Below are 25,140 nucleotides of genomic sequence, written 5' to 3' on the forward strand. Positions count from 1 at the left end.
GCTTAGTACCATCTTCCAGCTGAGATGCCCCCCTCCCCTTCCCCCTGAGGTGCCTGTGCTTTGTCGACCTGATGCCCCTGCAGTGTTCTCTCCGTTTTGAGGCAGGAGTCAAGTGTGGGCTTTGCCCATGATTTTTTGGGCCAATGGTCCACGGACATTTGCAATAGACAGTGTACGACCCTCTGTACATATTGTAAATATTTGTATAAACTGTTGTTTACAATCGTTAACTTCATATGCATTTTCTAAATATCACAGATTTGACTCAATTCCTTTTGTCCTTGCGTTCTTCCACAGGGATACGGGGTGTATCTGTAATGTTGTTGGATCTGTTAGTGTGTATGGTGTTGTGGGTGAGGGTGGGGGTGAGGGTGTTGCATGTTGCATGTGTGTGTGTCACTCTCTTTTTCCTCCCCCCTCCCCTGTGTGCTAGGTGCAGTACTCACTGTGGTTGTCGCCGCCGCCTTCTTTGAAATTCCTGGTGTTTTAGCAGATACACCAGCATCAGGAGGACCTGCAGTTCGGGCTCCATGGCATCCTGGTTCTTCATTGAGTGTCGAATGGTGAGTGGTTCCCCTTCAGTGTACTGTTTCCGACATGCTTTTGATGCCATTGGTACCGCGCCGGAAAAGCTGGCGGAGTGGTGTCTTGTAATACAGTGGGTGGTACATTGTCTTCCGCCTATCTGTTGGCAGTGACCGCCGCAGTGTTTGTTGCTACCGCCCTGGCGGTCGGAGTGTTAAAGTGGCTGTCTATGTTGGCGATTTTCGCTGTGGTCGTGATCACATTTTTTTGACCGCCAGCCTGTTGGCGGTATTACTGCCGCTTTATCACTGACCGCCAGGGTTGTAATGAGGGCCTTTGTGTCTACTTCATGCTTGTGTGAGATTGCTGTGTTATGTTGTCTACAGGATCTTCAACCACAATGATACAACCCTAGGTATGGTGCTTGCTGGTCTTTGTCAGTGGATCTTGTAAGTTGTTAGGTGGCAAGGGACGATGGAGAACGTTGCAGTGACACAATGTAATGTAATGTAATGAAGATTTCTAGAGAGCAACTAGTAACCAAGAAATGGGCTTCTAGGTACTTGTGTGAGACAAAGGTTACCTGAAGCAATCACCAGAAAAGGCTAATGAGACAGAAAAAGCCAGGTCTTTAATTCTTTCAGAATCAGTGGATGGTTCAACTTAATACAAAGTCTTAGTGAAAGTTTGTACCATAGGTTAGAACCAAGGTCTGCAGAGGAATGGCTTCCTATATGGTTAAGGCAATGTTCTGTTGGGATCAAGCAACTAGAGTTAGAAGGTCACAAGGTTCTTAGGGAGAGAAAGGAGTATTGAGTTTCTGTAGGCTCTCTGGGCCATTTTTGTAAAACCCACTATGAAAAAAGGATGTGTTTTAAATATTAGTTTTTTCAATAGGGAACCTAGGCAGGTTCTTATGTTTGGCTGAAGTACAACATGATTAATGCAAATTAAACAATAATCTAACTGCTGTGTTTTGGGCTAACTGAGGTTTCCTGGTAGAATTTAGTGGGAAGACCTAGGTAGAGAGAATTAGAGTGATCTAGTGGAGGTGAAATGAGCAGGCACTACAGTCCATTGAGCAGTCTGTGGAAGGTATCTAATCACTTTTCATAACATTTCCCTCAATCCCAAGCTTGAAGTGGCCACAGATATAATATGAGATTTAATTGAAAGTTGGTTGTCAGAAATCACTTTTAGATTTTTGTAGACTCAGTTGGAATTGAGGATTTGTCAAGAGAACGAGGATTTCAAGCATTCCTTAAATCTGTTTTAGTTTAGAGTATTCTCATTAGTTAATGATAAGACTATCTGAATTGCATCTGCATATGACAAAACTTAAAATCCCAAACTCTGAATCAGGGCTACTAAGGGAATTATAGAAATGTTGAAGCTAGTAGCTCTCAAGGGTGACCCTTGTTGCACTCCGTGTGGGACCAGCAGAGATTTAGAGGAAAAAGGTAAAATCAGAATGGTCTGTGTTCTATTAGAGAACAAATGAGTGTTCCAAGAAATAGCTATAGACTTGACAACTATATCTTCTAGCCTATCAGAATGGCAGTGTTAAAGGCTGCCAACAAATCAAGAAGGGCAAGGCTAGCCATGCTACCTTTATCCAGATGGGATGTGCTGTAATCAGGTACAGTAAGAATAATTGTTTCTGTGCTGTGGCCCCTATGAAAACCAAATTGAGAATCTTTCAGTTCTACGAGTTCCAACAAGCATGAATTAGAGATTTCACCAGCATGTGACTGAAAGATGCTGAGTTCTCATTAGAGATGAGCAGCCTGCTTGACCAGATTGTCAAACCACTGTCAAACCCTTTGAAAACTGGCTGTTATACTGGTTGAGATCATGTATTTTCCTGTTTCCAATCTTTCGATGGGGCCATGGATGACTGGACTAGTAGGGCAGTTTTTTGTTGAAACATTTTGCTTGGCAGTTGTTAGAAATGGGGTCTCTGGTTGGCAGTCAGGTTACCCGGTGTCCAAGCAAAGACCCTCACTCTAGTCAGGGTAATAGAGAATCACCCTCAGCTAACCCCTGCTTACCCCCTTGGTAGCTTGGCACGAGCAGTAGGTTTAACCTCAGAGTGCTAGGCGTAAAGTATTTGTATAACACACACAGTAACTTAATGAAAACACTACAAAATGACACAACACAGGTTTAGAAAAAATAGGGAATATTTATCTAAACAAAACAAGACCAAAACAACAAAAATCTACAATACACAAGTCAAGTTATCACTAAAAATGCAAAAAGAGCTTTCATGTAATTTTAAACACACACCAACACTGTTAGCGTGAAAATGTACCCTGGGCGCGTCAATCATAACTCAGCAGGGGCGACTATGCATCAAAAAGGGGCTTGCGATGCATTGATTTCGCTCACAATTGAGACCTTGCATCGTTTCTCCTTTTGTCAGGTCGGTGCGCATCGTTTCTTTCCACAGGAGAGTGGTGCGTAAATCTGGTCAGCAGTCTCGGGTCCTGGCAGGCTTTGCATTGTTTTTACACATCCACCGATGTTTACGTCGGAAATCCAGCTGCACGATGATCCAAAAACCACGCAGAGTGGGTTGCGATCTCACCTCCCTCTGTCAGCGATGCTGTGCATCGTTTCTTCAGCCCCGGGCGTTGATCTTCTGGTCGCATTGCAGGCGAGTGTCCATTTTCAGCTGTGAAGCTGGCGGTGTGTCGTTTTTTCTGCCGCAGATCGGAGCCGCGTTGATCTTTTCCCTGCACAGCAGTCGGTGCGTGGATTCCTACATCTTAGGCTGCCAGCTTCTCCCTTCAGGGTCCAAGGAACTGGATGGGCACCACTTGGCAGAGTCGGAGTCTCTCCAGAGACTCCAGGTGCTGGCAGAGAGAAGTCTTTGCTGTCCCTGAGACTTCAAACAACAGGAGGCAAGCTCTAAATCAAGAGGTTGGAGAGTTCTTCACAAGAAGGAAGGCAACACAAATTCCAGTCTTTGTCCTCCAGCACAGACAGAAGCAGCAACTGCAGGATAGCTCCTTAAAGCACAGTCTCAGGCAGGGCAGCTCTTCTTCTCACTCAGCTCTTCAGCTCTTCTCCAGGCAGAGGTTCCTCTTGGTTTCCAGAAGTGTTCTAAAGTCTGTGGTTTTGGGTGCCCTTCTTATACCCATTTTCTCCTTTGAAGTAGGCCTACTTCAAAGCAAAGTCTCTCTTGATGGTGAAATCCTGCCTTGCACAGGTCAGGCCCCAGACACTAACCAGGGTGTTGGAGACTGCATTGTGTGAGGACAGGCACAGCCCTTTCAGGTGTGAGTGACCACTCCTCCCCTCCATCCTAGCACAGATGGCTCATCAGGAAATGCACACTACACCCCAGCTTCCTTTGTGTCACTGTCTAGTGAGAGGTGCAACCAGCCCAACTGTCAAACTGACCCACACAGGGAATCCATAAACAGGCAGAGTCACAGAAATGGTTTATGCAAGAAAATGCTCACTTTCTAAAAGTGGCATTTTCAACCACACAATCTTAAAATCAACTTTACTAAAAGATGTATTTTTAAATTGTGAGCTCAGAGACCCCAAACTACATATGCCTATCTGCTCCCAAAGGGAATCTTCACTTTAATCATATTTAAAGGTTGCCCCTATGTTAACCTATGAGAGGGGCAGGCCTTGCAACATTGAAAAATGATTTTAACTGTATTTCACTGTCAGGACATATAAAACATATTACTATATGTCCTACTTAACCATACACTGCACCCTGCCCTTGGGGCTACCTAGGGCCTACCTTAGGGGTGTCTTACATGTAAGAAAAGAGAAAGTTTAGGCCTGGCAAGTGGGTACACTAGCCAAGTCGAATTTACAGTTTAAAACTGCACACTCAGACACTGCATTGGCAGGTCTGAGACATGATTACAGAGCTACTTATGTGGGTGGCACAACCAGTGCTGGATGTCCACCAGAAGCATTTGATTTACAGGCCCTGGGCACCTGTAGTGCACTTTACTGGGGACTTACTAGTACATCAAATATGCCAATCATGGATAAGCCAATTACATACACATTTTGTATAGGAGCACTTGCACCATAGCACTGTTTAGCAATTGTAAAATGCCCAGAGTAACAAAAACAGCGAAAACAGAGTCCAGCACACATCAACAACCTGGGAAACAGAGGCAAAAAGTTAAGGGAGACCACGCCAAGGATGAAAAGTCTAACAGCAGTGATATTGTAGTGTCACCTGGTTTCAGAAATTTCTTAGACAACATGTTGACCTCACAAGCACATAACTGACTTGAGTGATATCATAAGGGGTAAACAGAGTTGAGTGATTCAGTACGGTGTGAGTGATTCATGCTTGTTGCCAATGGTGGCGCTTTAATGGGGTTTGAGTCACACAGAAGAAATCCTACTATAGAAGTAGAGTTGCCCATGACACCACATCAAAATAATTATGTTATTTGACTTCCATATTGGCATACGGTAAATGAAGTGATATTCTAAAATGCATTTTTCAGTGAGCTTGTCTAACCACAAGAGGTTTGCTGTTTTCACTTCCCCAAAGTGAAAGAAGTGCGGTTGAAGGCTTTTAAGCTTCGGTCTATGCAGGTCATCAAGTTGCTTGGGCAGATGTTACCTGTGTGCATGATTGCTATGTTACATGTACTATGGAGTCTCTTTCTGCCATACCATGCTAATATTCCACCCCACATCAGAATGAAGCACAGGGGTTCCACATAACTTCACAGTTAAATAGATCTTTGAAAAAATGAGTGCTTGAATACTGTGGTTTTGACTCCCTTCATGACTTGGAAGAGATGGAGCAGAGGCAGTGTGGTGGCTCAGTAGTTTGAAACATCCATCCTAGAAAACCTTGTTTTAACCATGTGACCACAGATTAGAATGCTGGTGGGCCACTCGCATCTTTCTGCTCAAATGTTATAAAGTTTCCACTAAGTTTGGTAGCAATAGAGCAGTGTTGTCAACACCAAAGCTCTACGGTGAATGTGTGCATTACAATTAGACTTAGGGCCTGATTACAACTTTGGCGGAGGGTGTTAATCCGTCCCAAATGTGACGGATATTCCGCCCACCGTATAACGAGTTCCATAGGATATAATGGACTCGTAATACAGCAGGCGGTATATCCGTCACATTTGGGACGGATTAACACCCTCCGCCAAAGTTGTTATCAGGCCCTTAGTGAGCTTGAACAAATTAGTTGGCATCTGGTCTGGCCATGTCAGGTATGCTTTAGTGTGTTCACACATAGTTTTTTTCTGCTCTGCACAACTACACCTTTGTTGAAATCCAGCGCTCTCTACTCACTTCACTCGGCCAGACATGTTTGATGGAAAAGAGTTTAGAAGTAAGTCATTCTTGAAAATGTCTTAAAAATATCGGACAGTAAACAACATTTCAGGTGCCTTGCTGATGAAGGGCAGGACACAAAACAAGTAATGTTTTCAGAATCTCCTGTATATGATAAACACAACACCAATTAACTGGTTACAATCATCTGGTAGGAGCTTACTAAAAAAGCATTGGAATTATGTTGAAATTGTTTATTACGATGATCTGTGTTGCTCACGGGACAATTTGAATTAATAAATAAATATGTTTGTCACACACAGACCATCAGCGAAGAGAAATACATTTAGCCGTAAAACTAATGTTACCTGGACAGGGTCAATCAAGGTAGCAGCCTTTATGTAATGTATGCATTGTTTTCTATTTGTGCATAGTGACGCTTAGAGAGCCTGTCTGAACTACTACTCCAAATCCTGAAACAAGGAACACCTATAGATAGCTTTCATTGGCTTTTCACATTTATATAAGGACAGCGATGGGAAAATCTGCCTCCGAGAGCAATGTGAACAATTACTGCTCTCTGATTCTCACTTTATCTCTCGTTTCCTTCTCTGGATGCTCACTCTCTCTCTATATATATATCTCGCCACTCCCTCTCATTCTCTCAAAGTGCCCTGTGTCTGCTGAAGTTAACCTCAAGGGGTTGCGGAGAGTGACCGAGACCCTCAGTAGTGGCCTTGAGCTTTCAAAATAGGTCTCCAATGGCTCCAGCCCACCTAGAAATGCCCAATTCAATAAAAGGCCTGTCCGGCCATGAAGATGGCTGCCTGATGGAAAGCAGGAAAGCACTGCTGCACTTCCATGACTACGCTTACATGTGAAAACGTGGAGAGCCGAACTGACACCAGAGATGGGAAAGTGAGAGTAAACGTACACACTTTCACAGAGTGCTACCTGTAACATAATGAAAATAGTCCCCTCAAGTCTGCAGTGGGAGGAAACAACTCATCCCATCAGACCACGTTGAGACCACAATATTCCTGGAGAGACAAAAGAGCAAAGACGACTTAGTTAGCCAAGCAATCTATACAAAGTGACTGACCCAAAACCTGTTCTTATCATATGGTGTATTCTGGAAACAATAGGCCTGCCAACACACAGAAAAAGGTTTATGTAGCTGAGACCGAAAATTGCTTTCCTATTTTCAAATGATGTCAATCTGCAGTTCTCACAATCGTGATTGACAGCACAGGAAGAGTCTCAACGTAAGAAGTACCTTTTGAATTGATCTGTTTTTTAAAATAAATACAGTCAGAAAACACATTGATGTCTACATTTATGTGTAAGTAGTAGCAATGGAAAAACATGTACCCTTAATTCTTAGAAATAATGACTACCAACTAAAAATTCCTAGTATAGTGCACTTCAGTGTTATTTGACGTCATAAGAATTCTTGGATTGTTGCGCTGTGCAACTATATGAGGCGGAACTTGGTGTCTTGCATCTTATTAGATAAGTTGATCATTCAATATCCATGTATTATCATGGAGTCCTTTTCCAAGCAAATATTTCGAGCTTCCCTCTCTTCTCCCTTTGTGAAAAATGCTTTTGTGAATTGGCTGTATCTTCACACCATATCTGTTTTCAAGTCCCCATCTTTTTCAAAAACATCATCTTCCATCTGTGTTTTTAAAACTAAAATGTTGTTTTCCCTCTTCTGCCCATTCTTCGTTTCCCACATATTTTTGTGACCATCCACCTCCTATCCTGCACTGCTTACTCTTCAATTCACCTTATGATCACATTTATGTTATTGTTCATTTTCTTTCTGCTCCTTAGTTGTGCTGCCAGCACTGTCAAATCGTTTCTACAATAGAGCTTTTATTGTCATTGGTGACCAGCAGACCTCAAACATGGAGAAGAGAAGGTGCTTCAACAGCCATGCACAGTTGATGTCCACCAGAGATGTTAGAAGAACGTAGGCCAGTACTCTCAATTAAGGTGCAAGACTTCTGGTTTTTAGGGCTGGCATTAGCTAAGACCGTTTGATTTTAATATAACTATATATACATATAAACTTACTTCTATGAGCTTTTAGCGAATACTCTGAATCCATTGGTCTTTTGCTGTGTCATTCATATTTTCCTCTGCCGACTGCAGCCCACAGCATGGAGAAAAGTGCCTGCCCACTTCAGCAATTCGCTATCATCCCAAGGTCACAAGGAGCACATCCACACCCAAATAATTATCATCAATGGTTGCTTTTCGAGACCCAAAAACGTTTTTTTACAATATTAGTGAGGGCCTAGGAGCTGCCACACGGTTTTATAAAAACCATGGCAAAACAAGCATTGGCAGAGCCCACAAGGCTGGCAGCCAACACCAGACCGACTTGTTTTGCAAATGCTTGTATTCTCTGAGTCTCCGTCTTTGCTGTCCCCAGATCTTGCCATGTATGTAGGAGCGTGCTTTATGTGCATTTATGTTCTGCACAAAACCAATTTTCACAGTTCGAGGGAAGGCTGCTGCCCGCTTAGTACATTTATTAAAAGTGCCTTCGGAAGTCAAATCGAACCTTTAAAAAAATAAAACGCCGAGATTTATAAGGGGAAAAATACACTTTTTATAAATGGTAATTTGCTACACGATAGTAGTGCTCTCACAAATATTGATACCAGTGTCAGCCACCTGTTAAAAAAACTGAATAAATAAGAGTACCGCTCCAACACTCTGTCAAATAAATAACTTTAATTTCACGCTTATGTGAACTTCTTTCTCTGAAAGTCTATAATTATTAACTGATAATGAAGCCATACAAGGTCCTAATTGCAACTCAGAAATTAACTGTCAGTGTTAGAATGCTGTAATTTGTTCCTTACCCGGAATTACTAACTAATGCTTGATTTGTTTAATTTTTATGGTAAATGTGGAATATTCCTAGTGTGGGCCTGATTTACAAACTTTTTTCTATGAATTACTCTTGTACTACTCCTGCATTTCCACAAGTAAACCAGGAGTCACACCTACTCATAGCAAAATCTTTGTCTATCGTACTTGAAAGTGCTGGGACATATACTCAATGAGTGCAATACAGCAGAATAAAATGGAAAAATTGAATTCCTCTTTTTATGGCACTGCTCACTCTATAGAACATGCACTACACTTAGAAATGATCTCAGTTAGTACATACACTGGAGATACACAAGCACCATAAAGGGGCATAACGTAGCCCCTCAGCCCCTAACGCAACCCTTCAGGGGTCCATCAACCCTTCTGATGGCCTCCACTCAGCACAAGGCCAATGAACATCTCTGAGATATGAAATACTCAGGGGCCCTTTGTGCTGTACACAACTCATGTACTTAAAAAATATTAAAGTCAGTAGCACAGGAGTTAGACAATGCAATGTCTTTAAAACAGGAACATCAGTCTCCCTCAAGTCAAAGTGTCACCTTCATCTTATAAAATGAGCAGTGAAAGCTATACCTTAAGACTACTTGCCGATTCACAAAATGTTTTTGACTGGTGCTATTGCATGTCATTGGAGATACGTAACTTGGGGCCATATGCATGAAATGCAATTTCCTAATTTCAACTCCTACCAAATGGCATTTAAGAAATTGCAATTCCTAATGTACAAAAACATACAAATTTCAAATAGCAATCCCTAGTGGGTCACAAATTTACCTACCTCATGAATATTAATAAGGTAGGTTGCAGTTTGCGACCAAATAGGAATTGCAGCCCTCACAGGGATTCTGGCCTGCTGGGGTCAGCAGATTGCTGTGATTGCTTTTTAATAAAATCATCTTTTTTTTTAATGCAGGCCATTATTCTCAAAGGATTCAGTCACATGTTACCAAATTACAATTTGTCATTTGTCCATATAACAAAACATTTTTACCTTCCGAAGCATTTCTGCAATTCGGTCCATTTCCGACCATAAAGATGCTTTGTACATGTGGCCCAAAGTGCTCAGTGTGACTGCGAGCACCTTCTAAGACACAACACAACACAAAGGTGACATTACAAGTCACCAACAAAGTTAAAAGAGAAAGTGAAACAGTAACTGCAGTAGAACACGAACAAAGCAATGCATTCATGTCACATGGAAACAAAGCAACATGAAGAAGACATCACTGACAATCAATATGCAACACAACAAAATTAAACAGACATTGCTGTCACAAACTGCCACTTACACAAATTTGCTTTCATATTTCTGCGATGAAAGGTGCTTGCAGCAAGCATTGGCATTTTTATCACAAAAGATATTAAAAGACCCAGTTGAAAATGACGTGTCATCTGGGCATATTTTCCTCGAACAAACACAAAAGGTTGCATTGAGAGATCGTGCATTGACAAAATAGTGGACATGTTTCTCAACACACATCTAGTGCCACACCAATTAGAAATGTGGTGTATTGTATGCTTAATGTTTTCCGATCACTAATACCATCAGCCGAAGGGACATAATGAGTGAATAAATACAGGAAGCCCCTTATTCAGTGCAGAAATACTACAAAAGCAGATTATATTTTCTCCGAGGTGTTGTTAGCCTATATTAACATAGTAGGGCAAAGGAGTACAATAATTAGTTTGAAAGGAGTTTTTGGTGTTAATATTAACATTTATTAAACAGGATGACATATTCACTACAGCTCTCGAAAAGTACGTCCCTGTCATTTCTCTTGTCAAATGTTCACCACTTTATCCATACGTTATATTTTTACTTCTTTCAGACACAGTATGCACCAATGAAGGCTTCAGCTCCTCCAAAGAATGTAATGAAAGAATGGAGATATACACTGAGCTGAAATTCTGGAACAGTGTTAGGGGAGTTTTGCAAGGGTGAATCTTAATTGGGAAGCATCCCCTTCACATAAATTATACAGTTTCTTTTTTGTCTGTGGCCCAAAGTGACAATAGCGTTCGGACCCCCGTACTTCTGGTGGTTCGGCTGCCAACATCCATCCTCTGTCTTGTAACCGTTTTTCATAGAAAAATGAATGTTTGCAACCAGATTTGAGTAACACTAATGACAAATGCTTCAGTAGTATATCTGAAGCTTTGAATCTGCGTACACAGACTGATGATTGCAATCAATATTGCAAAAAAGTTAAACTGATAATGTTTGTGAAACAGTGAAGAAGTCACAGTCACCTTCTGCTCCAAGCCTTTGGGCTTAATTTACAGTGAGGTGCAGCTCCTACTGTACCCCGAACAATAAAATATTCTTCCACCAGTGAGTGCTGGCATAGAGAAGGTCAAGGGTGGTGCAAGCTACTCCAAAGATTTGTCTCTCTCAGAAAAGCCCCTTTTTGCCATTGGCGGGGTCCATTGGGATAAGGAACACACAAGTCGTCACCTAAAATCTAAACGAAGTGAACTTTCAGGGAGAACAGAAAAATGTCAGCTATGGCATTGCTGCACATGTTATTGACAACTTTGATCCTGAGGGATCATTTTAAATCTAGAACAGCGTAAACGTGAACGCAATAGCAGTTCCTGCCAGAGAATACAATTATTAGTGTTCTTGTGGGCCCTCAAGTAAATTTGGTGTTTTTTTTTTTTTTAACAAAATCACATTGACTAGCAAATTGAACAGTTCCTAAGTTTGTATTTGAATAAGCAGCACATTGAAAATAATTATCCTCACTTTCCACACTGAAAGCCGGGCCTGTCATACTCACCTCTGATCTTTGTTCTGGAGAAAATGCAAAATGGCATTCCCTGTTCAAATCAGTTTTGAGAACTACTTTTAATTTTATCAAGAGATCTATGCTGAATTAAAACCCCAAGGGACCTGTGTATTTTATGTTTGTGTACTGTTGCCATAAAATCAAGAGTTTCCATCCTACACCACACAGTTTCTGTCCCTCACCAGAGTGTGTGACTCTGTTCACTTTAATCTATTACCAAACAACCTCTGTCCAGGTATTTATACCATAACCATCAGTGCAGTCTTTGGCTCTGTTACTGCACTTACAACATTATTTCAAAACCTACTATGTAAACCACTTTGCTTATTGCTAGTCCACCTCTCAAAATGCATGCAATGCTTTGCAGCTGTACCCACTGCAATAAGCAGAGCTGAGCTACAAAACAATAGGACATTTTCTTTTACATGATGCTATAGAAATCTCAAGCCTTGAGAAAGCACATTACAGGCACACAATGTAGGGTGAAGCACATTAATTAGTAAGGTATCTCGACATAACAAACATCATATATTGTGTTATAGAACAAAGTAGAAAATGCTACTCTACTAATAAATGTTGGGGTGCACATACTCTTAGTTAACTTGACTTACTTGTAGTCTGTATAATTTGGGGAGGAGGGGAAAAAAAGTTCGTCAATCGATACCCATTATGATTCTGTGGTCATTCCAAAAGGTGCTACTAATACCACTGGCAATTTTGTTAGTGCTGAAGGGAAAGAAATTGTGGTTCAACAATAACAAAACATGAAGTCAATAAGGAAAGAGGCTTTAGTAGAGGTGTAGGCCTGATGTCACCAGTTGAGTATTTATAAGGAAATGGTTGCATGAAATATCGGTTGAATGGATATCTTTAAACCACAGTATTACTGATTCAAGGAGAGCTTGGTTGGGTTCACTAGAGTGCAAGGGGGTTACAACTCCAAGCATGCAGCCTCTGTGAGAGGGTCAGCATGAGTGACTTCGATCTGGATTAACAATGAGGATAATGTACTGCCAAAGAGTCTCCTTAAGTGCAAGACTGTACCTAATGAGCATGTCAATGTAGCCTGTACTAAGGTCAATCCTTTGAAAATGCATTCAGTTGTTTGTAAAGAGAAGACCTGGACAGGTGTGCTTCACTCCACATAAACAACCACAACCCGTGAAACAGAGCAACTAAGCTAAAAGGGAGCAAATACCATACGGAGGGAATAAAAATTGAAATTATTCAGAAACAGTCACCCTAAAATTCAATTAGGACATTTGAAAATGATTGCATTTGGGGTAGAGCAGCCTTTGATAACATTATGGCCAAGAAGCTTTTGAAGGCAACATACCTGATGAAAGGCATTCTCTTATTCCTTTGCGAAAATATATTCAAAGTGTTATAAGTATGAATGAGACTAAAGATTTTGTCGATTCACAGCGAGAGATTTAACCAACAGCTACAAGGAAATATCATACAGCTATTTGCATTTTTGAAATAGTGCTTCTAGTCCAGGATTTCAACTTGAGCGGTTGTGCAATGTCCGAGAAGGTCCTCATATGAAAAAGAGATGTTAGAATTCCAATGTATCTTGTTTGAAAGAGTTTTTGGGTATTTCAGTAATTCTAGTTTGTAACACAAGGGGTGTCAGAGCTCTTTACAAACTTATAATTTACACAGAATTAGCAAACATTGGCAGGCTACTGCCAGTGTCCAGTAAAAGGGCTTAATTGTATGAACTAAGTAAAAGGAAAGCATTTTTGGGCTGAGCTATGAAGGTTTTGTGCTAGTGCAAAGTCAGAAAAAGTGGTACAAATCAGAGCAACACTTTTATCTTTTCAGTGCAAAACGTTTTTGAGTATGAGAATTCTGATGATCCCTGAATTTATGAACAAGTAGTTTGTGGATTCCAAGGAAACATATTTGTGGATGATGCAGGGCATTTTAAGGGTGCTGCCTCCTTTGAATGTTGATTAAGTGAGATCAAGACTGAATCAAATTTCCTAGTTTCAGAGACCAGTCTGGCTGCTACATGGAAAGGTGCATTCACAGAAGAGAGTTGGATTTGTGGTATATCAGTCAGCACAAAGTTTTCATTGTCTAATCTGAACAAGACCAGTGGTTTTACCGCTTATTTGAAATTTTCATTAGATATGAAGGCTTTGAAATCCCATTGAATTCTAACTTGGAATTACACTTCCATTGTCAAGGTATTAATGAGTGATTTGAAGCTGAGGTTCTTCCCCAGAATTCCCTGCAATCCTCAAACTTAGCTAAAAACCTGATTTTTCTCCACATTCCTGTGTGTGATCATTGTACTAGCACAAATTTCCTACCACCTAGTGTTCCCCTTGGCCTCCTGATAAAAATGATACCTCACTTGTGTGGGTGCCCAAAGTAGTCAGCCAACCCACACAAATGAGGCATCATTTTTATAGGGAGACTGAGGGAAACGCTGGGTTGTAGGAACTTTGTGCCAGCACAAAAATCCCACACAGAAAAGTGAAGAAAATTATCTAAATTTGAGGTTCGCAGGGGATTATAGGTAAGAAACCTTTAGAGGATCTATGCAATCAACCAGGTGTCTACTCTTCAGAATTGTCTGGGTTTGGTGGATTTCTCTAGATGGCCACTGATAATTTTGATGTCTTTAAATTATGTTCTGTATGGTTTCCTGTCGCAGGAAGTAAACCTATAAACACAAGTGAGGTACCATTTTTATCAAGAAACTTGGAGAAATGCTACGTGGAAGGACGTTTGTGGCTCCCCTCAGATTCCAGAACTTTGCATCACCAAAACATGAGAAAAATGTGCATTAGACAAAATTTGAGGTTTGCAAAGGAATCTGGGTGACAGAACCTGGTGAAAGCCTTACAAGGCACTCCATTCTGGATTCCTCTAGGTGTCTAGTATTAAAAAATGTACAGGTTTGCTAGGTTTCCCTAGGTGCCGGCTTTGATAGATCCCAAAATCCACAACTAAGCACTTTGCAAAAAACAAATCAGTTTACAGTAGAACAATGTGATGTGTCCACGTTGTGTTTTGGGGCGTTTCCTATCATGGGCACTAGGCCTACCCACACAAGTGAGGCACCATTTTTATTGGGAGACTTGGATGAATAAAGAATAGCAGGCAAAAGTGTTATTATCAGTTGCCTTTCTCTGCATTTGTGCCTTCCAAAAGTAAGACAGTGTGTAAGAAAGAAGTCATTTTGAGAAATGTCCTGTAATTCACATGCTAGTATTGGGTACCCCCCAAATTCAGAGATGTGCAAATAACCACTGCTTCTAAAGTTTATATCTTGTGCCCATTGCAGAAATACATACATTTCCTTGATACCGATTTTTCATTCTTTATATTTTACCAAATGAATTGCTGTATTCCCGGTACACTATGAACACCCATTGCAAGGTGCAGCTCATTTATTGGCTCTGGGTACTTTACGTTCTTGGTGAACCTAAAAGCCCTATATATTCCCACAACCAGCAGATGTAATGTTATATTTCTTTAGAAAATCTGCCATGGCTGGAAAAAGTTACAGATGAAAATGACAGAAATGGCAGTTTTTTTTCAACTCAATTTCAATATATTATTAATTCAAATGTTTGCTTTCTATAAGAAAAACCTTGAAGGATCAACATAGATGGCCCTGGCTGAATTCAGAAATATGTGTAATTTTCAGAAATGTACAGGTTTACTGGGATCCACCATGGGTTTCAGACCCTTTTCTGTCACAAACTGGAAGGCAGATGAAAGCATAAAAATAGGAAAAATTGTATATATCTCTGTAAAATATCAAAACTGTGTTGACAAATTAGAAATTTGTGATTCTAGTCTTCCAGTTTCTGAAATCTTGGAAGATGGTGATTTTAGCACTGCAAACTCTTTGTTGATTTGCAGGGAAAAAAAACATATGCTCTCTTCTGCAGCACTTTTTCCCATTTTTGCCCCCAAAAATAATTTTGGCTAATTCCTTTGTCACCAAAAGGGGAATCCACTAATCCTGGATACCTTTAGAATCCCTAGGCTGTTGGAAAAAAAGAACGCAGATTTGGCATGGATACCTTATGTAGACAACAAGTTATGGGGACCTAAGAGCAAACTACCCCAAATAGCCTAAAACGGCTTAGCACAGGAGGGGGGGGAAAGGCTTAGCAGAAAGGGGGTTAATGTTCATACATGCTGTAGGTTAAACAAGTTGAACAAACACATTTAATATGTACATAAGTGTTCACTGTACATAAAAAATGTTTGTACCATGTTGCAGGTACATAGCTTGATGCACCAGTATTTCAAGTTATTGGCAGGACATAGGGCCTGATTTATTCTTCGACAAGTGATCCAACATCTGTCAGAGTGGTAGAGGGTATTAAGTCGACTACCCTACCAAACTACTGCCTGCAATATTTAGAGATCACCGCTGGACCAACATTGCCTCTAAAACTTCAGGGGAAAATCCATCACAGAGGTTCCTCTGAAGGCTCTGCAAGTTTGGTGCATGGTCGCTGTCTTTCAGGTGGAAGTGTACAAAACTCGTTTTTTTTAAAACCAAGCCCCAAAGTGTTACTGAAAAATTAAACAATAATGACAACACACCTTAGGAGTTTTCTCCCAGGTTTAACAGGTCATTTATCTTTTTTTTTCTATTGACACAACCATGTTTTTTCTGACAGCGGCAAACAGAAAAAAATAAAAAAAATCAGAATGTCCACCTTAATTAGGGCAGATGGTCCATGCAATAAAAATAACTGTCTTACTGAGGCTTCTATACCTCTTTCATGGGATTCCCATTGAGAATGATCACAAATTTTTCCACGCTCTCTGATCTCTGGTGACCCGCTTTATCTGCTAGGAACACAGGACCCGGCTCCCATATCAATTATTAAGACTCCTGAAAGATGCTGATCATCTGGCCTTTCCCGGCTTTCACCTATGCTTTCCGGCCACGTCTGATCTCTGTTGGAGGGGTTGTGGGCTACTCAATGATTTTCATCTTATCTGATGGGATTGCCTGGTCATTTGCCCTTTCTGATGTGATATTCTAGTCCCTAATAAGGTTATAATAAATTAGCCATTCCTATGTATGCCAGGCTTTGCCCTATTGGGAGTGTAGAATGAGACCTTTAAGCACCAAACTTCTGAAGACCAGTCTATTTTGTGGCTTTGTATTGGGGTGGCCAAGACGTCTTTGGCTTCTTCTTGGAATAAGGTAGAAGCTCCTTCAATGCCCCAGTGGCATACACAGTTCTGGCAGGCCATAACTATGAAGAGGAAGGCCGATATTCTTTTAGATAATTATGAAAACTCTGAATATATTTGGGGCCCCTCAGTAAAATTCCTCTCAACAGTCCTCCTGTCTTTGCGTGTCCCCCTTGTACACAGGAACTCCATCGCTTTTGGATTTAAAGTTAAAAGGATCCAGTGTCTACCCCTGTCGTACTCAGTACCCTACTACAATTTTTCCTCCTGTTTTTGTTCCTTTTAGTTTCCACCATCACCTACTCTGCTTCAACTTATGCACCCATGTACTTCTGTTTAAGGGTATTTGGGGGAGGGGTGATTTTGTTGGGCAACAATAGAAATGGATTATATTGTAGAATTGATGGCAATACCTTACCCATACTCACTGTTTATTCCAAGCATACCTCTATAAGGCAGACACTGTGTGTACCACTAACAAATATGTTGTATATCTATTGTGTCCTATGCTTGCATTACTATCACTGTATGGAACTGTGCCCTAAAATACTCAATAAAGAAAGTTTGAGGAAAAAAATGTTGAAAGGGAGATGGACATCTCTTTTCCTGCTTCTACTGCATGTACAAGTCCCAGTCTATATGGATGATTAATTTCATTTTACAGGTTACTCCTCAGGCTCATAGGCACCTGTAGAACCCATTGTGACTCAGTTGCTCAGTTGCTTGTGGGAGGCAAGCTCAACTACTCACTCCAACAAGAGCTCCACTTCCAACTAGTCACCTGGTTCTTCCTCAAAGGTACCCCACTCTGATTTTTCTGGCCATGCTCTACAGGAAGGTGGGCATTCCGACCCTTTGGGAACAGTTCAATTCTCTGGATAGAAAGGGCAGATGTGTCATACCTCAGTCCTCCCTAAAAGCAGAGACAGATATAGCCAACAAATATCCTGTTGTTCTTCTTGTCATATTCCAGGTCCATGTGTTTTAGTGAGCTGGTATAGGAAACTATACAATAATGCTCACTAGCTTATAAATGATGATACCTCCTGATCCAATCCTGACGAAATTCATTCCAGCCTTACTTCCTCTATAGCACCTCCTATGTATATTGTTATAAACCGTCACACAACCCTTTGTTCCATGGGTTTTTCTAGATGGCAAGATGCCAGAGTCTGTGTTCAAAGCTCATCCTTTGCTGGCAGGCCTGCCTTGTTTGACTGAGGGAACACCCAAAAAGCCCTAGCCTGGCTGATTTGGGAGATAGATCTCCTCTCAACGTTGAACTCTTTTAAGTTAAAAACAAAGTTTTGGACGGTGTGAAATATGGTTCAGGAGGAACGATAGTACTGAGTCAGCTTTGATAATGGCCACTGAGGAGATTAGATCAATTGTGGACAATAGATGACATGGGTATTAGAGGGTCAGCACTCAAACATGCTTCTTTCTCTCTAACAGAGAAAATGAGTTTCCTCTTGCAGAGTACACATCAAAATTCTTCTCACTGCCTTGTAGAATTCCACAAGGATCCTCTTTAAATCCCACCCTCTATTATTGCATATTTTGCCCACTTGGCCAGGCTGATTTACTTCTTTGTTTTTTCCACAATTTAATTTCCAGACAATACCAAATGGTGGTGTCAATTGCAAGTGATGTTGTTGACACCTCCAAGCATTTGTGAAGTAGTTAAGTGGATGAGGGAAAACTGCCTAAAATGAAATTCAGAGAAAACTGAGGTCCTCCTGTTTGGTAAAGAGATTTTCTTTTTGAACACATCCTGGTGGCTCAAACATCTAGGTCCCCTTCCTTGCTGGTCCATAAAGTCAGGAACCTAGGAGTAATCTTTGATATGAATTGTACCTTCTCAGATCAGATAAACAAGCTCACCTCTTCCTGCTTCTTTCTTCTAAGAACTCTGAGAAAGATTCTTCCATTCTTTCTGTTCGATGTTCAGAAATTGGTAATCATTGCCCTTTTGCTTTCCTGGTTAGAGTACACAGCTTGTCTCGTAATGAGAATTCCAAAGTTCAAAACTGTCTTACATGTATTGTTGGAGCTCCACTGGGCTCCCATTAGAAAGCAAGTAGCCTTCAAGGCATTGTGCACTGCTTGGAAATCCCTTCATGACATAGGTCCTGAGTACCTTAAGAGAAAATTCAAATGGCACACACCTAGGAGAGCTCTTCAATCCTCCACCTTGAGAACAGTGGAAACACCAAAAATAAACAAAGCGTCCTGGTGTCATAGAAGCTTTATCTTGTCTACTTGCAAACTTAGGAACAAAATGCTTTTGTATCTCAAAGCCCAGACCAATTTTATCTGTTTTAGAACACAACCTAAAACCTGGCTCTTTTCAACTATGTTGCCCAGTTAGTTAATATACCCTTTATCTAGCAGCCACCAGTACCAAGATGCCTTTGAGCATGCTCTATAAACAATGTCATATCATTTCATATCCAACTAGAAAGTGTGATAACAAGTGTGATTACAAGGGCAAGATGGGTCACCATTCAAAGGTTCAAGAGGGTGCTCTTTAATACAACCATGTCACAAAGGCAGGTTATAGCCCTGTAATTTGTGATACTTTCTTTTCCTGTTCACTCCTTTCCACACATTCCAAAATAAGTGGTCAATGATTATTCATCCCAGCCTTCCAGCAGAGTGAGATCTATTGTCCTCTCCTGTGAATGCTTTATTACAAAGATTCTGAATGGTAATTATCGCCACAGGATGGAACAGAAGGCATCAAGATGGGTTTAACAGTGCCAGACTTCAAGGGCAAAGGCAAAAATGTTTTTATTAAATAAAATCATGCTTACAGTGTATCTGTAATAATTTATTTTCCCCACTAAGTTACATTTTTGATAAACATTCAAAAATGTTTGGAAGATATCTCTAGTATTTTCCTAACCTAACTTATGAAAATAGACTGTTATTCATAACCAGACTATTATCATAGAAAAAGCTACATCTTCATATGTAGTGAAAACAACTTTTGCAACCCATCACTAGAATGACACAAATAACAAAATGTTAGATGTATCCCACTTTTACATATTATGCAACCAAACTATGTGATCTTAAAGTTGCTACACATTGGTTATTTCGCTAATGTTAAAAGTAGGGTTTTACACATTGAGTTGTGCAACCCGTAGCACTGCTTACAGCAGTCCAGAGATGTAGAGGTTGCTCTAAAGTAAAGCTTTTACTGAAACCTCAGTGACATTCAACCTTTATGCTCTGGTCTATATTTTGTGTCCTACTACTAACTTACTTTAAAGTTAAATATGTCAAATGAAGTCATCCAAGCTGCCACTGTAGAAAATCCCCCTTTTTGCTTTTTCACCCCCGTCTTTTGCTGTTTTTTCACTGGGAATCTGCTAACCAGCCCCCACTGCATGCATAAAAACATGGTGAAATTGACTATACTCCTAATTGGCATTTTTAAATTACCTATAATTGTCTAATATATGGTACAAAGTGTAACCGGTGTTAAATGAAACTAGTGGACTGCAGCACACATTGTGTCACTACTAGGGAGACAGTGCAAAACATGACTGCAGGTAACCACTGGAGCCTGTCTGTGCGGTTTTAAAACTCCAATTTTAAATTGACCAAATAACCCCTTTTGACGTGCCTAAATCTTTGTTTTAAATGGCAATAAGTCACCACTAAGTAGGTCCCAAAATGCCAATAAGGCAGTGTGCTTGGTATTTAAAAGTAGCACATGTAAATGGTTAATGCCTAAAAGTTAATTCTTGGACTTTATAAAATATTCATTACAAATCCAATTCAATTCACTGAGAATTTACTCCCAGAGCTGAGACAAAGTCATTGGGTGTGGGGAGGTGTTATGTTTACTATTTAGGAAGTGCTGCAGAATATAATTATCTTCAAAAAAGACTACACTGAAAGATTTAACTAACACATGGGCCTGACCCATGTTTCTCTTTAGCCAGTCAGACAACCATCCCCAGTGGAAGAGCAGCTGCCTTCAGAACTAGTTTTGAGTGACCACAGAAATGTGGTACCCCTGGGCAGCCTTTCACAACTGGACCTGTGAAATACAGAATAATGATTGTGCCTGTTGTTAAATCCTGTAAGGAAAACCATAAAGGCTGGGCCTGCTCCCACTTGTACCCAGGACTAAGGAGTGGACTCCAAGGATCAATTAGCTTACCTCCTGTTAAACTACAGGGACACAAAACTGCAAGAAGCCCACTTCCCTCGAAGTGTCCACCTGGCCACTTTCTACTGGACCTGCCCTGTACCTTGCTTGTGGCTTCGTTGGAATGAGTCCTAACTCCCACTTGCTGTTTCTGAGGTCTTGGAAAACTTGACTGGTGCCAAAGTGTACTTTTCCTTCCTAACCTTAAAACCTGGGATGTAGAAACTTTTTCAAGAATTTTTGCCTGGAGAACCGACAGATGACTGTGACCATCCTGCCAACCCAATCCACCGAGTGTGCATTGATGGTGGGTTTGATTTCACAATAATCCCTGCTACATTTTCCGTGGCACAAATCCATTTCAGCAGGCCTTATGCCAACTGTCATTGGCTGACGTGGAAACCTATCTCAAGCCTTGCCCTGCAGGATGAACTCTACTTCCAGAAAATCATCTAAGTCCGAAAGTAGAAATCTTCACTTCATTCGACACTAAGTGGAAGTCTATCAACATAAAAAACGTCCTGGATGCAAAATCTGGAATTTTCCTGCTCAGAGATGTTACCACCTTAATCAACAGCTTCCCTGTGACTTCACCTGACTACCCATATTCTTTGTTTTAGGTTGTCTGCTCTGTGCCATAGTTACCAGGGGTTGAGCTCAGATTTAAATTGCTGAAACTTTTACTGGGCCTACCAGGAACTGTTCTGTTAGTACTTATGATGGACTACCATCTACCCCAAATAATAATCCACTGTCTCACAATCACCATGTTTTAGGAGTAACAGCTTATACACTGGGTGTCCACATCGCAGTCTGCCAGTGCCCAGAATCAAATTGTGCCAGTACATCCAGTCAAATAAAACAGAACAAAAATTTATATGCAGGAAGGGACACCTTCTTGCACATAAACAATCATTACCTGCAATGCAGTCAGCCTTGCACTATAGCGCAAGGGTGCCTGCGTTGGCGCTATGCAGCAGTTGTAGCAACAGCACTAGGGAAAATACAGGGGTGCACTGTATTCTTGTAAATACAGTGCATCCCTGCATTCTGGAAATGTCACAGCTCTGTGCAGCAAAATTGCTTGCGAGATTGCGCTGTGCCTTTTCCTTGTAAATAGGCTCCTATGTTACCATGTTTCAAGATTATTTCTCTTGACAATTACTGTGGAGGTGTACATTATATCATAAGTGGTTTTTGTTAATTACATTGCTATCTTAAATGTATTTATGAAGCACAGGCACATATAAGCTTTTAGTGCTACAGTTAAAAGAAACCAAGTAACCACTGTGGAAAGAGCAAGTTAGGAAGAACAAGAGCATACAAAGATACAAGGCTAGAGATCAACAAATGACAAAAAAAACACAAAGTTACTAATGGAAAGCCTGGTTTTAAAACATTTGAGAAACCTCAGTAGGTCAGGCCATGAGACCAAATGAAATGGAAGCATGTTGCAAGCACTGGTGCCAGCCACAGCGGAGACCCTTTCTCAGAAAGTTACAGCTATAGTTTTTTGGGGGCATTCGGTATGGAAAGGAAGAAAGAAGAAAAATCATAGATATGCAAGATTGTGCTATTTAAAGTGTGCTACTTAGAAATCTGGGGTTTTCTGATTTACTTCTCTGTATGAAATTACCATGGTATTCAAATGTATCCTATTTCATACTGGCAGCCAGTGAAGTGATAAAGGAATGAGCCTGGCTTTGTCTCAGTGATGAAGACAGGTAAGTCCAGTGTAAATTGTACATGAGCACTGACTACTAGGACATTAAAGCTAGACTGAAGAAATAGCAGTAGTCATCTGAAAAATGATATTTGCTAAAAACATATTTACTTGACACTAGCCATATGAGTATCCAACAGAATAACATCTATGGATGCCAAGGTTGCAAACTAAATCAGAAGGCTGAGGAAGAAGACCCATCATTGCCCAGCACAAGTCAGAATTGAAGACAGTGCCCCCTTACCATTGTTGTCTATCAATATCTGCAAATCATTTAATAGGGAGGTGATCACTAACTCAGTAATGAGACCTGGACTGAATCCTGCCTAAAACTGATAAACCAAACCATCCCTTTCAAAATGAATTTTCCTTTAACTGGCTGAAGACCAACTTCTTAATTCATTTTCTGACATAAAGTGGTAGGGAGCTGAAGCAGTGATGCAGAAGTTGTTTAAACGTTCAGAGATAAAGAGGTTTCCTATCAATGGTTTGGTAGTACTAATTGCTTTTCAGGCTGAAAGGACAAGCCAAATGCTCAAAGAGCTTTTAAACAGGGCACATAAATCTGCCACCAAATGAAAGCCAGTGAGCTTTGTCAGTCCAGCAGAACCAATGCTACCTGATGGATATCTGGAGATTATAATTTAAAGCAAATTAAATTCACAAATGTTCATTCTTTGATAGATTTTGATGTCATAACATCTATCATTGTGTTAAGTCTAGGTATATTCATTTGAGAGCTCAGAGTGTGGAAAATCCAGAATTTTATCATTAAAGAAGGTGACTGACAAATGTTCACAAAGCTCGGCTGACTGATCAGATCATGACTGAATATCTTATTATGATTGTAATTCAGCCATTACCATTATAGTTCCTTTGAATTGTTGGTAGCGTTGTTGATTTTGTTGAAAAACAAAACAGTCAAAGCCTTTCTTATCGGATCCATATAGGCTGCATTTCACAAAGTTTGTGGCTTTTTATGGTCAAGGATATATGTTCTTCACCAAATCCTTTCTCTTGGCAGAATTGCATCTTATTCCTAGATAAATTGGTGGAAAATCAGATGCTTTGCTTTAACCTTAATCTTATCAATATTATTCATTTGCAAAAAGGCAGGGATAGACCAATTTCCTTTCCTAAATGTTTGTTGAAACTATTGAATAGGAAATGTGAAATTATTTTCTGAAGAGTTTAGGGAAGAACTTTTGTTGAGTTGGGATAAAGCTTTCCAAGTCAAATGTCAAATGTATCTGACCCCTTTCCCAATGCACCACTTTCATCATCTTTGTTTTTACCAGGCATAGGGCATTAACATGGAAAGATACCTCAATTTAATGTGACTAGTTAAGGAGCACAGGCTCAACTGCGAGCAGCAATTCAAAGGGGTTCTTACAAGTGTTCTACCCAAAGCCTGAGTTTATTGTTTGGGGTTTTGAAACTTAAAACAGTCTAATAGTTTGTAATGCTAAATATCGGTCATTTGGGCTCCTCCATTCAAGATGAAGGTCCTGTAGAAGGCACACATGTCCCTTTTCCAATAGCCTATTTTGTGGGCTAATGTAAGAGGTTTAACTGGGTGTGAATGGAGGGGGACATATAGTAGCATGAAATGTAGTTTTATGAACGTTAAACTTGCACCCAAAAGGTATTAATTCACCACCATACACTGCACTCACAATGTTGACCACTCTAACTGGCCAAAAATGGTTTAATAATTTGATATAAAATCATTTAGCTGGTTGGGCAGCCTTCAAGTAACAAAATCTCAGTCAAACAAAGAGGCTAAATATTTCAGGGTTTTACACCATCCTTGCACTATACAAGGCAATACAGGGCATTGGAAATCTAGAAAGTGATTTGCCATTCCACACAGAGGCTCCCTGGTGGCCCTGCATGGCTTGCTAAATCTGGTGTAATGCAAAGCAATGCAAGTCTCTCTCTTGAGTTATACTGCATTGGGAAGGCAATACACCAGTGGAGTGTGGGTGTTCCCACACATCCACCCATGCATTTTGATACAGTCCAATATTTACCAACACTGGTAGACCTGGGAATGTGTCAGAATTGCATGCCTTACAGGGAGAGGCGCAACAGGGAGAAATATCTCTATTATCAATTTAAAAAGAATGAAATTGATGATAACTGCGACCCGTTGGGACCCCAAGGGACTGGGAAAATTAATTACAGAAAAAAAAGTAGGGTGGGCGTCCTTGGGGGATTGGCTGCAAGTGGAAGGCCCTGCACCCAACCCAACATGACATGTGGCCGAAGGCACATGCAGGGAAGTGGAAGCCAGCAAGGGGTGGGCAAGCCAGGCCCTCCACCTAAACCCACGACCATGCTCAAGAGGGAGTTGGTCATCTTCTGGTGTTGAGCCCACGACCTGACTGCAGGCCAGGCTCTGCACCAACCCCATGCTGCTCATGGTGAAGGTTGTGCACAGCAGAGGGTTGTGTATGGTAAACAGATCTTACTTTACATTGAAAACCCCTAGAAATTCAATTAAAAACAATAGACAATATTCAAAGTCAAAATCATGAAGGTTTATTCAA

The sequence above is a fragment of the Pleurodeles waltl genome, chromosome 2_2 (assembly GCF_031143425.1).
Source record: "Pleurodeles waltl isolate 20211129_DDA chromosome 2_2, aPleWal1.hap1.20221129, whole genome shotgun sequence".
Taxonomy (NCBI): domain Eukaryota; kingdom Metazoa; phylum Chordata; class Amphibia; order Caudata; family Salamandridae; genus Pleurodeles; species Pleurodeles waltl.